Genomic DNA, 12,950 nt, shown 5'->3' with positions numbered 1-12,950 from the left:
GGTAGAAACCGCGTGAAAAAGTACATCAAAATAATAGGAAATAGCTGCTGATACAAAAGAAATCTCCAGACTGGCGATGCTGCGGGCTTCTGAGGCTGTCCCCAGAGTCCTCTTTCTAAAACACCGATTCCCATCTACTCTAAACTGATGAAAAGTAAATACCGGTACCATGTGATGGCACCAGCGGGGTCAGAGTGCAGGATTTGAACAGCCTCCAGGTTCCAACGCGTGGCTCCTCTCTGCAGTGACATCTTTACCACCCGCAAGGAGGGGAGCATCAAAGAGTGCCTAAACGCGGGGCCGGCCTGATGACTTTGAGCTGGGCGCTCCTCTGCTTTGCTTTTTGCAATTGATGCCGAGAATAAGCGTGTTTATATTTTCGGTATGGTCCTGGCTCACTCCTGGCTCTCCTAGAGCAGCACACATCAGGGAGTGCTCAGATCTAACTAGTACAGATCTCAGAAGGGAATTGCAAACTGTCTTTCTATGGCTTTAATTCTCACATTAGTTAAACACAGACTGAAATCTCCGTTAAAGAGGGATTTTTTCTTTCCTATTCTTGCCCACTTCTACCAACAGAAAGCCTCACACAGCACCCAGTTACCCCTTGCATACCCAACCCATCACAGTCTAGATACTATATGAAACATTAACTATTATACCAAAGCTAAAACACATTAAAGTTCAACTTTGCAGGCCCTGCCAGTCATCTCGTTGCAAAGATCCATATTTTAGTGAACCATCACGTGCATAAAGGCTGGAGAAGACAGAGTTCTAAGGATTTAAGGCAGTGACCTTCTCATTGTGCATCTGCAGAACCCTGAAAAAACATGTAAGTTTTCTCCAGTATCTCCCTATTTGCAGATGATTGAACTTTATGATCATATAGAAGTGTTGTATAGGCTATATATTGAAGTGTGGATTCCAGATGTCTGTTCTAGCAAATGCATTATGAATCCACAATCCTGAAGAGATTTACGCATACGTTCACCTTTCTGCCAAGACTACTCCATCTTAAAATCAAAGGCATGTGTACATCTGTGGGTTTGAGGCTGCAGGACTTATACAAGACGAATGGATGTTGCTAGAGAATCATCAGATAAGAAGCACATCATCCATTCCACAAAAGTCCACCAAAAAAGCCAGAACATAGAAGAAAATCAACTAATTTTTCTAAATCCTTTTTTTTTTTTGGACATGAACAATCTGAGGCCCTTTGTGTATCAAACAAAGCAGGGGCTGTATTCACCACATACACCTGAAACGCCAGATACTCAAACAGGAAAGTAAATATGTGGTTTTAGAAATACCACATACTAAATCTATATATCTCTGAAAATAGAAAACACATTTTAACCTTGTTTCAAGACAGAAATGATTCCTATTAAACTACAGTTCATTTTACCATTGAAGTAATACTGTATATAATCGATGTATTAATACCAAAGTCTAAAACTTAAAAGAAGTGGGGAAGAGGAGGCAGCTGTGGGTGATGAGAATATCCACAGCTGTGTTACATAGGATAAAGCTATTTAGAAGCAATATTAAACCCAGGTGCTTCAGCACACAGGTGAAGTACTGGCAGATGAGGGTTAGGGCTCATTTCCCCTCCACGTAGATCATGCAAAGCTTTGCAGCAGTGCCTGGAGCTGGGCCCTGTCAGGAAGGGCTTGGTATGGGACAATGTGGAGCTGCTGAAAGCCTGGCTTTGTTCAGTGTAAAAAATGGGGGGAAAACCACTTCAGGTATCCAGAGTGTGACAAGGGAGCAGTGGTCATTGAGAAAGGGTCTGGCCTGAACTACATTGAAAGGAAATACACTGACACTTATTTTCTGGATGTTAATGTAGCTTAAATTATTGAAGATCTAATCATGCCAGTGTGCTGGATCCTGACCTTGCTAGCCTGAAAGGAGGAGCTCTCATTTAATTAAACTTGTACTGCAGGACTCTGCTAAAGTAAGAACTCCAGAGCTGTGCTTGGGAGGGCTGTGAAGAAATGGGTTTATTTCACCCTTATTGAGCTTTCAAACATAGTTATTTCCCATTGCATAGAATAGACTGAAGTAAACTTAAAACATTTTTTAAGGTGTCTTTGATCTGTAAGATCTACCATTCTATCCATTACTTTGGGTTAAGATGGAAGACTAGATCTTTAACCGTTGTTTTATGAAGGAAGTTAAAAATACCATTTTTCTAGTCATGATGCTGATACGCGGAGAGACTCCACAACTCGTAAAAGTTGTAAAGTAGGTATGCTTTTATTCAGCGCTGAGGTGCATCGGGATCGCTCCTTCAAAGTATGCACACCTCAGTGTCGTTTTCCCGCTACATTTATCCTCCAAAGTTACACGCCTATACATATTCATGATCTATCCCCGCTTCGTATTATAATGAGCTAAAAGGTCCTTTGCACATGCGCAGTGCCTCCCCGAGGTCATGGGTGAGGGTCTCAGGATGAAGTAAATGAGTCTTCCTCTTGTGGGCAGGGGTCTTCAAGATGAAGTAAACGAGTCTTCCTCTTCTTAAACTTTTCACCTTTGTCACATCTGGATGCCCCAGTGATTACACAAGTAGCTGAAACCAGCCATATCTGTCTGTCTTTGGATTAACTGATAAGTAGAGAAGAATGAGAAGGAACAGTAGAATGGGCCAACTGATATGTAGATGTGGTGAGGAGAAGGAGAAGAATGGTAAGGAGGATGGGTCAACTGATAAGGAGGATGGGCAGAAGAATGGTATGTAGAAGGCAATTTATGTTTAGTGGGGCCCCTAAATTCCACAGCCTTCCAGGCGCTAGCGTTTCTTATATCAAGCCCCCTTGTATCAGTCCCCCCTTTTCTATAAAGTGAGTAAATTCTTTTACTATTTTATGATTATTATTTACGACAGAGCTATCCATGTTCCTTCTATTGATTTATGGAATAGCTTCAATATATATTGTATTACACACGGTACAATCATTAAAATGAATAATACTATCACTAAGATTAGAAGACCTTGTTTAAGTATGTCCTTGAACCATCCAGTAATTCCTAGGCTATTTAGCCATTTATCCAGTCCGCCTCCAACAATTCTAAGCTTCTACGGAGGCTGCTTCTTGGACTAAATGTCTTTTGGAGGCTGCAAACAGGGACAATTTACCTAGATAACATGGTCCCCCAAAAGGTTTGGAAGGAATTCCTGGCCATGCATGGTCTCCACATATCAAGAAATATCCTGGGGGTAGAGCTTTGGGTATTTTGTCATTGTATTGTAACTCGTTTGACCATGTACTAAAAGTTATGCAGCGCTGATTGGTTCTGTCAGATCCCAGGAGTTGAAATTCTTGCATCGGGATTGGGCTGATGCAATTATCCAACTGGTTCCTCGAGCCCTTTTGACCATTTCGGTTACTGTGGTAAAATTTAGAATCGAGTCATCCCTTTCCTTTACCCATCCCCGAAAATCAAAGGGGCTCAAGTATGGTACACCAATTAAGCATGTTTGAAAAGGATTTCCCACCCGTGCCAAGGTCAAAACAGAAATCAGTAGCCCCAGTCTTGTTTGTCCATGTGAGCCAGATATTAGTGTTTCCATGGAACACTCTATCTTTCGTGAGTTAGTTTTAATTTCACGGCCCTTTCCACCTTGGTTCGAGATCTTCTTCTTTTCCTGTGGGTCTGAAAGATTTTATATACACATAATCTCCAGGTTGTGTATTATGTACAGGACTATCCAGTCCTCTGCTTCGAGTTCCAGCCACATGTTTTTCAATTTTTCTGAGTTGTTTTCCTCACTCTATTATATAGTTATTCATAGTTTCTTCTCCCACTTGGGGAGACGGTCCTTGTTGGACCCCATGTGGTCTTCCATAACCCTTCTCGAGTTCTTGGTTTAGCTCGAATTCTCAACAGAGTTAATGGAAGTGCCTGGGGCCAAGGTAGGCTGGCCTCCTGACCCAATTTCACAATTTGTTGTTTAATTAAATGGTTCATTTTCTCCACCTGACCACTTGACTGAGGGTGGTAGGGAGTATGAAGTTGCCAATTGATACCTAAATATTTGCTAATTTGTTGTACCACATTTGAAATAAAATGTGGTCCTCTGTCTGAAGATGCAGTGGCTGGAACTCCGTATCGTGGTATTATCTCCTGTAACAATATCTTAGTTACCTCCCGGGTCTTTGCACTTCTTGTTGGAAAGGCTTCTGGCCAACCTGAAAAGGTGTCTGTTAGGACTAACAAATGTCTATACCCCCCTTTTCGTGGCAGTTCTGTGAAGTCAATCTGCCATTGTTGACCTGGTCCATTACCTCTTCCAATTTGACCTATTTTAAGTTTGGGGGCATTTTTGGGGTTTGTTTGAAGGCAAAGGTCACATTGTTGAGTTACTTGTTGAATGGTAGCCATGATTTTGTTTAGTAAATACTTATGTAAGGCATCCACTCCCCAGTGTGTTTTCTGATGCTCATTTCTTACTAATGCCCATAACAAAGAAGAGGGGACAACTATTTTCCCTTCCGGTGTGTGAGCCCACCCCTCCTTATTTAGTATTCCATCCTGATCTGTAATTAGTTTCTGATCTTCCTTACTGTAATTTGGCTTACCTTCCAAAGAAATTTCCCCATCAGAAATTAGGGCTCCTTCAATAATTACCTCTCCTTTTGCTGCTTCTTTTGCCTCTCTGTCCGCCAGCTCATTTCCTTCTTTCTGCTTCGAACTCACTCTCTGGTGTGCCTTAATGTGCATAATTGCTACCTTCTCAGGTAGTTGGACTGCTTCCAACAATCTCACTACCTCTTGTGCATGTTTGATGTTTTTTTCCGTGCGAATTCAACAGTCCTCTTTCTTTCCAGATGGCTCCATGTGCATGCACAACTCCAAACGCGTATCTTGAGTCTGTATAGATGTTTATCGCATATCCAGCGTGTCGTTTCCCACTGATGACATAGCTGCTTCCATCAGTAAACCAGGTTTCTGCGTTGTCCAAAGAGGTATCTTTCAGGTCTGGACGGCTGGAGTATGTGTCCTCAATGGTTTTCATACAGTCATGATGTATAGGTTGTCCTTCGTTTAGCCTCTTTTGTCCATTGAAGATCTCCGCTGAGAAAAGAAGCTGGATTGACAATGTTAGTTGTTAGTATTTCTATATCATCCTGTTCCACCATGATGGCTTGATATCTCAGGAACCTCTGATGGGAGAGCCAATGTCCGCCTTTTACTTCCGGTACTGCAGACACTGTATGGGACACTAGCACTGTTATTTTCTGGCCCAGGGTGAATTTGTGTGCTTCTTGGACATTCAGCACAACTGCTGCCACTGCTCTAAGGCACCCAGGCCACCCTTTAGCTGTAGAGTCCAATTGCTTAGAAAAATAAGCAACTGCTCACCGATATGGGCCCAAGTCCTGAGCTAGTGTTCCCAAGGCAATCCCCTGTCTCTCGTGAGAAAACAAAAAGAATGGTTTACTCACGTCTGGAAGTCCTAGGGCTGGAGCTGACATGAGAGCATTCTTTAGTTGGTCCATCAGCAGTGAGTGCATATAGAGGCTTTACATGCAACCCATAGTTGTCTGAGGCTTTGGGGTCTGGCATATTGCCTCTTTACGGCTCCGTCCCAAAGTTCGCTGTCCGGCACTTATCTCATAGCCCAAGTAAATTACCTTTTGTTTCACTATTTGGGCCTTTTTCTTGGATACTCTGCATCCCTGAAGTCTCAAAAGTTTAATAGGCTTACCATCCAGGCCACACAAGCTTTCTCTGTCTGGGTAGCGATTCAGATGTCATCTACATACTGCAATAGTTTTCCTTCTTCAGGTGGGGCCTCCCAGGATTCTAGATCTTTTGCCAGTTGTTCTCCAAACAGGATGGGGCTGTTTTTGAATACTTGAGGCAGCACCGTCCATGTGAGGTGAGTTCTGCATCCACTCCTAGGGTTTTCCCATTCAAATGCAAAGATTTTCTGGCTGGCTTCGTGGAGAGGGAGGCAAAAGAAGGCATCTTTCAAATCTAAAACAGTAAACCAAGTTAGCTCTGGTGCTAGGCATGTTAACAGGGTATATGGATTTGCTACCACAGGGTAAAGATCTTCGGTTACTTTGTTGACAGCTCGTAAGTCCTGTACTATCCGATGTGTCCCGTCAGGTTTACGGACTGGTAAAATAGGGTGTTAAAATCAGACTGGTACTCCTTTAATAGCCCTATCTGCAAGAAGTTTTCAATTATTGGGCAGATTCCTTCCCTGTCTTCCTTTTTCAAAGGGTATTGTTTGACCCTGACTGCCTGTTTTCCTTCCTTGAGCTTGACCTGTATCAGGGGTGCATTTTTGGCTTTTCCGGGTATATCCGTAGCCCATGCTCCTGGAAATTTTTGGTCTAATACATCCTCTCTAATCTTTTTCCCCCTGTTTGGTGTGTAATTAAAATTAAACTTAGCACTTCTATGTCCTTAAGGTGATCTCGCCTTCACTGAAGGTGATGACTCCCCCAATTGTTCTAATAAATCCCTTCCCAAGAGGGCCTTTGGGGAGTTAGGCATATATAAAAATTTGTGAATGCCCCCTTGTTAATGGTCTATAAAAATACACCTTTTCACTTTGGCCAGTTGCTCCTTTTACAGTAATATATTCATCCCCTAAAGGTATCAGGGCTTTAGTTAAAACTGAATATGTTGCACCCTTATCAACTAAAAATTCCACTTCCTCTTTATCCCCTAGCTTCACTATAACCAGTGGATCTGCTAGGGAAGATTCCCCCGGTCCCCATCAGTCTAGTTCCAATTCAGTCACCGTCACCGGAGCCACCCCCATGGCACTCCCCCCAGGGCAGTCTCACTTCCAACGTCCGAACTCCCCATAGCACGCACACCGATCCGGTTCCACACAAAAAGAGCCCGCTCCCCCACCTCCGCCTGACCCGGCACTCATCCTAGGCTTAAACACAGGAGCTACCCGAGCTCCCCTCCTTTCCCCCTTTGTTTTCCTTTTTTTTTTTTTTTTTTTTTTTTTTTTTTTTTTTTTCTCACAGTTGCTCACCCTGCTCTGCAGGCGCTCCAGATGCCTGCCTCTGCAGCAGCACTTCTGGTTTAACCCCTTCTTAACTCTGAATGTGAATCTGCTGCTTGTTGCCAGTGACAGCAATCTCTTCCTCCTTATCAATATCTGATAGGACAGATATAGAGGCTGCTCCTCTTGGAGGTACTTGTGATACATAATTTTCCTATCTATCTACCTGATTACTGATTTTTAACTTTAAACATCATTTCCCCAGTATCACAACCTGAACAACATCTCTCCATCTTAACTTTCCGTTTCTCCCTGTCCTTTTCCAAAGCCCAATTTAAGGGATCTGGCGGAGCTATATTAATTTTGCATTGCATCTGTCACTCCGGGTGGTTTCTTAAAGCGAAAAACGTATCTGCATACTTCATATTTCATCTCACTTCCCTTCCCTTCTTAAAAAATAACATTAGTTGTAACATAATATTATAATCCAATGTCCCATTAAGTGGCCACTTCGCCCCATCTTCTAATTTATAGAGAGGCCACCATTGATTACAGTACTTAATTAGGGTTCTCTTGTAATATTTCCTTACTTTGGTTTGTTCCCATTTTATCTTCTTCTTTTTAACCACGCCTCCTCAAATTCCTCTGATACTCTTTTTTACAAATCCTTTCCCAGTTTTCCCTTTCTAACTTCCCGGAGGTCCTCCGGGACTTTGTGGCTTACTCCACAAAGTAATCGTTTTATTTCTGGTCCCAAAGAATAACCGATTGGGAGACTATAATTTCCCCCCCCCCGCCAGAGTTTCGTAAGACACCCCGAGCAATATCCGCCCCCCCACTGGTACCCTGAGTGGCTGTAAAAGTGGAATTTACACCGAGAGCACTGCCACAATATCCACGTGAAATACCACCTGTAATATACAGTTACACTCCCACAGGGCACACAGGGAAACCCCTCGTTCTTGTATCTAGATGCACATTCTGCATATCTTATTAGAGGCTCGAGTTCTGCTATTTGGCGTAAAGCTATCCACTGCGGGAGGGGTAGCCGGACCCTCCCCCACTTTCTATGCCGCTTAATGGTTACACACAGACAAGACACACAGGACGGCTCTGGCAGCTCCGGCTGCTATGTTGCTGACGGAACTGACGCACGACACACAGGGCAGCTCCGGCTGCTCCGGTTGCTATGTTACACACAAACAAAACACACAGGGCACTTCCGGCAACTCCGGCTGCTACACACACAGAAAAAACCACACAGGACAGTTTTGGGCAGCTCCGGCTTATGCTGACACCCAGGGCAGCTCCGGCTGCTTTGCTGCTTACAGGACTGACACAGACAAGACACACAGGGCAGACAAACATAGACGCTTCGTCCACCTCCGGCCGCTCTCCTCGCGGAGACACGGAACCGCGGATTAGGACTCCACACTCGCTTCGTAGCTATGCTACGTCTCAATCACACACAAACACTTACACACGGGATCCCACACACTCACACTGTGGTTCCGCTTACCCTTCTCCTGCTTCTATGGTAGCAGGTCCGTCCTGGCTCCCAAAACTTGAGATGCAGCGGAGACCTGGTGGGTTCGCCTACCCTTCACCTGCTTCCCTTAGCAGGTCCGTCCTGGCTCCCAAAACTTGGGATGCAGCGAAAACCCGGACTCGCCCGATCCGCTCTCAGGATCGCTAGCAGCCGCTCTATCGGTCGACGAGCCCCTTGCTTGCAAGCCCTACCTACCAAGGGGAACTTCGCTGTGCGCCAGACGTCTCTGCACGCCTTACCAGCAGCCCCGGGCCACGCGTACGACTTATAGGCCCCCAAATTACGACCTATAGGCCCCAAAAATTACAGATTCTAAGCATACCGTTTTCCGCAGCCTGCACAGGTTGTTGTCTGTTCCTGCAGTGAGCGGGCAAGAAGCGGAGCTCCTCCAGGCAAGTGGCCTGGGGCGCCTAGGATATCCGCCCCTCAGCCGATCCTGCAGTCGAACAGACGATCTCCTGGCTGGCTCGCCAAATTGATACGCGGAGAGACTCCACAACTCGTAAAAGTTGTAAAGTAGGTATGCTTTTATTCAGCGCTGAGGTGCATCGGGATCGCTCCTTCAAAGTATGCACACCTCAGTGTCGTTTTCCCGCTACATTTATCCTCCAAAGTTACACGCCTATACATATTCATGATCTATCCCCGCTTCGTATTATAATGAGCTAAAAGGTCCTTTGCACATGCGCAGTGCCTCCCCGAGGTCATGGGTGAGGGTCTCAGGATGAAGTAAATGAGTCTTCCTCTTGTGGGCAGGGGTCTTCAAGATGAAGTAAACGAGTCTTCCTCTTCTTAAACTTTTCACCTTTGTCACATCTGGATGCCCCAGTGATTACACAAGTAGCTGAAACCAGCCATATCTGTCTGTCTTTGGATTAACTGATAAGTAGAGAAGAATGAGAAGGAACAGTAGAATGGGCCAACTGATATGTAGATGTGGTGAGGAGAAGGAGAAGAATGGTAAGGAGGATGGGTCAACTGATAAGGAGGATGGGCAGAAGAATGGTATGTAGAAGGCAATTTATGTTTAGTGGGGCCCCTAAATTCCACAGCCTTCCAGGCGCTAGCGTTTCTTATATCAAGCCCCCTTGTATCAATGCATCAAAATCCTTCCTCTGCAGAAACTCCCTCAACTAAACTTTAAGCTTTGCTTTCAGTGAGGTCTGCAGAGATGTTTGCCTTGACCTCCTCACTGCTTAGGATTGCTGACAAACCTTTATTTGCTTCTTGCAACTTCTGATGTGTTATTTTTCATGCAGATCTACCATCATTTCCGTTCTGTGGTAACCTGATTTGGTTTTGGTACAATAACAGGAACAAATGGAAGTGATGATTTGCATGTGAAGCTGGAAATATGCTTTAGAACTGCTCTGCAGAGGGTAGAACCTTTGCATGCTCAGTGCCACATCCATTAATCATACAGTACTCAGCGAACCCATTCTTCTTATTTAGTCCTCCTACAGAACATACAGAAGTACATTTTTAGCAGAAAAAAAGAACTATGAGTATCCTTGTGACTGTGTACAGATTTCTCGGGGCTTTCTGGAAAGAAACTTGGACTTCTGCCACCTGCTCCGATTGTGTTCATGCCTAAATGATCCAAGAATGGGTTGACATTACCTCTAATTAGAGGTAATAGCAGCCTGCTGCTGCTAGAGCCAGTTCCTTTTCTCTTGCTATGTCCCTCATTTCTCCTGCATTAGGTGCAGTGTTCATGCAGCCACGGGATAAGTCAGTTCAATGACCTGATCCAGTAGAAAACTCGCCCATTAAGAAGAAAAAAACCCCACTTATACTTTTCATTAGGTCAATTCACTGAAGCTCTGTAGGCATTTGATCGGTGTCATCTACAGGATGAAGAGGAGAGTGTGGGGAGATGAAGGAAGAGTGCAGGACTACACCCTTTTGGTGGCCTTCCGCAATTGCACTGATCAGAGGTAACAACAAACCCCAGTTCTGAACTCCAGCCTGATTTCAGAACTCCCTGAAGCACTTCTAGGAGTTAATTAAGCATGACAGAGTCTTTTTGTTTCAGCTCACTCTAGAGTGGCAGTGCAGAGGTGTGTAATAACGAGTAATTAGGGCTGGAAAGAAAACAATTTATCCTGTTTAGTTTGTACCTCAAAATGGAGCTGTAAAATGTTCTGAGCATCAAGAGGAAGAAGGGTACTCTGCTACAGCCCTAATGGTTTAGCTGCAGAAGAAGCCTGGAGCCTCAATTTATGTTCTTCTATTTAACAAACCGACTTTTTATTTCTGACAGGAAAAGAAATGATGTTTATTTCAAAGCTACAAAGCTGGGAGCTGAAAGTTACACATGGGTTGGGCTTGGAAAAAGGGGATGGGATGAGATTTCTTTACTGATTTGGTAGGTCCTTTTCTGTACTGTTTCTCTGAATGAAATATGAACTCAACAGTTCATCAGTGTGCAATACTGTTATAGCTTTCAAAGTCCTTCCTGATAAACAGGATTAGGAGTGACGGACAGAAGAACAGAGAAACAGTGATTTCAAAGAGTGTTTTAATACAATTCTTTAGAAAGACACTTCAGGTGCTTCTCAGATTTATGTCTCTTGCAGGTTTGTGTTTTTCTAGAGAAATCTGATTTTAGAGAACAGGTCAAGACCTAGGTATTATTTATGCAGTAGCACTGACCCATGATGTTAAGAGTTCAGCGGTAATTTTGTGCAGAAATGAGATGAAATAGTGAACAATCAGTCTTGGTTATGAACATAAATATTTTTCATAGCTTATGAGCAGCAATGCAAAATATTTTTAAACGTATGAATCCACAGAAACTAAACGGCAGAGACTGAGTTCGCTTGAGATACAGAGGAAACTACATCACTGGGTTTCGATGGTTATCTCATCTCCCAAGGAAAATGCAGTAATGAAATCACAAAGGGGCTGTTACTCACTGCTTTGCAATGCGGTGCTCAGACTTAGCCTAAGGCATCAAGTGGGAGTCACACAAAAAGCCGACTGTGGTGATGTCTTCTGGTTTGGGGTTGTTTTTCATTTAGAATTAAAGCACACTGAACAAAGAGTATTTATAATCATAGAATCATTTCGGTTGGAAAATACCTTTAAGATCATGAAGTCCAGACGCAAACCTAACCCTACCAAGTCCACCATTAAATGCTTACACTGGACTTTCACACAAACGGACACTATGCTGTCACACATAAAAGAAGGTGGCAAACACTTCGTAAAGGATCTGGCACACCAGCTTTTAAGGAAAGGCTGCAGGTCAACCTCATTGTAGAAGAATGAGTTTGACTCATTCATTGAGGTGGTTTAATGCCCCCGTAGATCAAAATCTAACCAGGAGCTGTTTTATAAGAAGACAACTCCATTTATTTCCTGAGAAGGGAATGAGAAATCAGATCTATGTGGTAAAAACCGGTAGTTTCAGGGAATGCCTCTGAAGAGCTCCAAGTCGTTAAGATTTTCTTCTTGGCTGCTTCAACTACACCCCTTTTAAAAGAATGCCATGTAAACGAAGAGCATTGAGACCTGTGTGGGTGTAGACTGTCGGTGTATGCTGTGCATACGTAAATGAATGGCCTTGCAAATCAGGGAAGGGTGTGAAGAGAGGAACAAAACAAAACCGTTAAATACAATGTGCTGCATTTTTCCTACTTGTAAGGCGAAAAAAGTCAACGCCACAGAAAATCACCAGTGCTTTTGCTTTCTAATGGAAGCAACAGTGCGGTATGTGACCATCCAAATACCTGTAAATAGTACAAGCATCCTTGTCCGGTGTTATTTATATTGTTAAAATTGTCTATTTCTTACTAGAATTGACAGCAACAGGTTGGTTCCTTACACATCCTTTAGCTCTCCAGACCCAGCAGAGCGACTTGGCAGCAGCACTGTGTTGTCTCACCTTTTCAGAAACCATCTTCAGAGCTGTGCCATGTGTTTGCTATGGAGTTCTGCTCTATGCCTAATTTTTCCACTCTGTAAAACACAAAGAAATATAAAGTATGTTTTAAAAGGTTTGCATGAACGTGGCAATAAAATAAGCTTTCAACAATGGTCTGTGTTCTCTGTTGAAATGTTCTGCTTGATCAAGGTTATCAGCTGTTTGCTGATAAAAACCGGGTTTATCAGGAGCTCTGGGCCCACAAAACATCTATGAAACGGTTCGGTACATGGCAGAGGGTTACGATTTTAACTGGAATCGAGGGTAGCTGCTCTCAGGTTCAGATCCACAGGACAGACGTAGATTAAACGCTTAAGCTTTCTAGGAGGGGAGGCAGCTGAGAAAAGGCTGTGGCTGTGTTCTGAGGGAAAGCAGCGAGGCTGGCGCAGGGGGGACACCCCGACCCTTTCCCCACAGAGCTGTGGGGCACCTACCGCCGGTCATCGGAGCACAAAGTGATTGAGACTGCAGGCTCCTGTCACCTACGCTGC

Source organism: Psittacula echo, assembly GCF_963264785.1.
Source record: "Psittacula echo genome assembly, chromosome: 13".
NCBI lineage: Eukaryota > Metazoa > Chordata > Aves > Psittaciformes > Psittacidae > Psittacula > Psittacula echo.
This window is presented reverse-complemented; position numbering follows the sequence as displayed.